This window comes from Scardinius erythrophthalmus (genome assembly GCF_964197995.2).
Source record: "Scardinius erythrophthalmus genome assembly, chromosome: 3".
Taxonomy (NCBI): Eukaryota; Metazoa; Chordata; class Actinopteri; order Cypriniformes; family Leuciscidae; genus Scardinius; species Scardinius erythrophthalmus.
The window spans coordinates 29,250,865-29,254,998 of NC_138223.1; the positions used below are offsets into that span (position 1 = coordinate 29,250,865).

Below are 4,134 nucleotides of genomic sequence, written 5' to 3' on the forward strand. Positions count from 1 at the left end.
CGTCTTTTAAGTGGTACGGGTGTAGAGTAGACGCACGATAGGTGAAAAATGTTTGTAACTGAGTGTTGAGAAGACGCGTTCAGCCGTGATCCCCGGGAGTAACCTATAAGAGTATCCAGCGTAGAATCACTAACAGGCTTGAGACACGTCTGCTCAACAGTCCGCGTTGTAACTATGAGGTTTGAGCAGTAGTGCTTCTCAGTGAGGAAAAGTAGAAAATGTTTGTTGTAAGTAAGTTTAAAGAGTAAAATCAAGAATTATAAATCAAATCGATAGAGCTCCAAAGACAACAACGCGTTCAGACGCGACGCATGCGCAATCGACAACAGGAAGTCAAAACTAAGGAAGTCAGAGTGACATGAGGGGTGTGTGTCCGCGCCCGAAAGATAACTCGGACACGGATACACACACCTTCTGACCTGCTCGCTTGCCATGCTTATAAATATGCTTGTGAACTGTATATAAGGACAAACAACACCAAATAAGACTGACAGAAACACAGAGCGCTTTAGTTGAAGAGCAAAAAGCTAATGTGTGTTTGTGCCAGCGTCCCTTTGTATCTTCCGGTTATGCCGTCATCTACTACGTCATGACACAGCACCAATCAGGATTGGACAGATTTCATTCATGCTTCAGATGCGTTACGCTGAGGGCGTTCCCAAAGTGTCGTCACGACGACGACGCAGTGCGAGTTCCCTCGAAGGGGAACTAATACAGTAATAAGGATTGTTGCATGAATATTAAACAAATAAAATTACCTAGCCTATTGTGAAGTATTAACAAATTGTGATGCAATACATAAGGTCTAATTTAACAATGCCCCCCCCCCCCCCAATAAAGACAGAACATAGAGTGTGTAATAGCAATTTTTATCTCACTTGGAAAAACAGCATCACAGGTGTAAGACAACACTCAAAAGGCAAAATTGTAATAAAGAAGAAAAGGCTTTATTCTTTGAGGAATCTTTTCGCAACCGCAGCCACCCAGATGTGAAACAGAAAGCCTCCTGACATAATAAAACTGAGACATTTTATACAGGTTTCTGACATTCTTGACTCCTCCTTTCCCAGTTTCTGTAAATTTCCTTAAAGACATCTTATATCTCAAGCTAGTATGGACTGGTTCTACCCCCCCCCTCCTCCCCTCCCCCCCCCCCTCCCCCTGGGCAGGTCATGCTGTTCTTTGTCCCTGAGAAGCCAAAAGGCCTTCATTTACAATCTAAATGACCTCCTGCTTTCCTCAGGAGGGGGCCTGGGACCCTACTATATGACATCCTGTATTCTTCGACTAAGATTCTTTCTCGTGCCCAGGTGTTTGTTTTATTACCCTGTCTTCCTGTCCCTTCTTCAGCTGTTAGAAAACCTTCACAGAAGTATATGGTCAGATGCTACTACACATAGTTAAATGAAATCAACAAGTTTAAAATTGGAAAACAAGAATGATGAATTTTTCATTAACAGAGTGTATGTCTGTAAATTGTAAAACATTATCTTAAATAAAACATCTTTCACAAATATATAGCCTACATGTCAGTCTCTTTTAAAGTTTAAATGTAGTATAATAAGCTGCGACTGTAGATGTTATTAAACACCCTACCCCAGACCTCATTCATTTTTAAACCCTGCTGAGCGCCATGATCAGAGTGAGTTAATATCTCAGAATCAGTCCGAAAGAGCTGTTAATAAAGATTAATAGTTCAGGGTTCTCCTGACATTTTTTAACTTTTCATTAAAGTTTATGATTCCATTCCATGGGGTTTGTTGGAGAAAGTAACCCTCTCAAGTGTGATTGATGTTTTTGATTCATCATTTCATTTCAACTGGTGACATCGTACACAAAGGCAAATCTAATTTACTCTCATTTGAAAGAGGACTGTGGATGCACATTTCTTTGCATGCGATAAAGGACAACAAATGCAAACAACAACTACATTTGTTTGATGCGTTGATGTTCGAGTCGATTTTGATTCCATGTTGTCTACCAATCTGTGTCTACTCAATGGTCGTTTCCCTCAATTTCTTAAAATTAATTTCTTGCTTGTTGTCCCTTCTTAAAGGGAAAATAAAACCACCGATAAACCTTACGCACCTGCGGTTACGGCTTAAAATCAGAACACTGATCATGAGAAGATTTCTCTTTGATTAATGCAAATGATAAAAATATAAATAAACAAATAAAAATTATGAGAAAATATACTGATAAGATTTTATTTTTCTTTCAAGCTGAAGATTGAAGTATAGAAACAGCAGTGAGAGATAACATCAATCTTGATACGGATGTGAATACACCCTTGAAAACATTTGCATTTTTTTCCTGTGCAAAGAAATTCTACATCTTCATGCAAAATCTTATTTTAAATTAGATGAAATTTGAATGCATGTACCTTGACCTTACCAATCATGCTTAACCTAATGGTTGTTTGTAAGCCTTTACAAATGATCTACATTACATTCTTTAATCCAATCTAATTAAGATCCTTCAATTAATAGATCCTCTAATGCTTTAAGGCCTGGTTTCAAAGACAGGGCTTAGTATAATTAGAACATGTACTGTAAGCAGCTGTCTTAGCAAAATACATTACTGGTGTGCATCTCGAGACAAAATAATGGCCCTGATATATTTTAAGATATGTCAGTGCAAGTTGCGTTCAGTTAAAACAGCTCAAACATGCATTTTAATCTGGGACTAGACTTAACCCTTGTCTGTGAAGCCAGTGGTATGTGTTTTACTTGTCTCATTCCAAGGGTTACTTATTTGAGTCTAGCACAGGTCACATCAGATTTTTTGGGTCAACTTCCAGTATATCTGACTTCATTTTTTAAAATAAACAAATTTATCAGGATTTGAACATGGATTCCCTTGCGCATACACAAACATAAACTATTTAGACTACACTGTAAAAAGTTTAACTATTATTTACTCAATTTTATTGGTGAAACATTTTTACACTCAAAAAAATTGAGTAAATTTTAAAGCTGTGAAATCAATGAAATATACTGTATGAATTGAGTAAATGCAAGTAAAAAAATTAAGTAAATCTGAGTAACTGCATCTGGTACATTAACAAATAAAATTGAGTAGAAATAATTTAACATTTAAACATTAAAAAAACAATATTTATGAGTAATATTAACTGTTTTTATTAATGAGTAATATTAACTTTTTTATTTTCTCTAAACCTTTGTAAAAATAGTACTCCAGACAACCACCATTATACATTACATTGGCCTTTATTTTCAATGAGTACAGCAATACAGCACATTTTAGACTGTTTTTTCATGTATACAATATTGCCTGCATTTAAACTTATTTAACAAGTAAAAATGAAATATTTAAACATTCAGGTAGCCAAATTCAAGTGTAATCAACCACTCTGTTATCCAATATCCACCGAATCTGCGCTGGTCCTCGTGCCGGAGACAGACTCGCGCTCTGCGGGTGAACTTTGAACTTCATACCGCCGTCTTGCATTTCACTCACAGTCACTGTCTGAGGCACAGCCGAAATATACTGCGAGCGACTGACATAACCTGCCAATAAACAAAAAGTGATAGTTCTGAGGACATTTTATCATCCAAATGATAATAATTATATTCATTATCATTATGAAAGTCAGTCATGTGTTTATGCAAAGCGTTTCAATCACGCAAAAAGACAAACGCGGCTCTCGTCTCGTTTAGGTGTCGAATTACGCCTCTGTAGGCTATGTTGTTTTGCATTAAATATGATTTAAAGCACAGTAATGATTTTATAGATAAAATAAAACATACACCAACCTGAATTTCACAGTGAAAATGCACTAAATCTGCGACGCTGAGAAGAGAGCTGTTGTTCTGGAGACTGGAGAGTTCAAACAGCCACGCTCACTCCAACCGTCGAGTTTTCGTCACGTCAGAGGGTGGGGGAGGGGGGGCATTGTTTTAATTGAGTAAACTTACTCAATTTTAAGAGCGTGTTAAATATATTAATAATATTATTTGAATTAAGTAATTTTTTTGTTTCTTGAAACAGATCAGTTTAATTCAATATTCTCAAATATTTTGATAGAAATTTCACATATATATTAAGTATATTATAAAGAAATAATTGGTTAGTCAAATACTAAATAATTTTATTGAAAAAAACTTAAATATA

The 4,134-nt window shown here is 36.1% G+C and overlaps 1 long non-coding RNA gene across 1 annotated transcript; it reads right to left on the minus strand.

The window, feature by feature from the left end:
- Nucleotides 1-3,211: 3,211 nt before the first annotated feature.
- LOC308688164 lies at nt 3,212-3,893 on the minus strand. The gene is made up of 2 exons (XR_014029834.1): nt 3,777-3,893; nt 3,212-3,530 (listed from the first exon to the last, which is right to left on the minus strand). It is a non-coding gene; the product is annotated as an uncharacterized lncRNA (long non-coding RNA).
- Between the last annotated feature and the right edge of the window lie 241 nt (nt 3,894-4,134).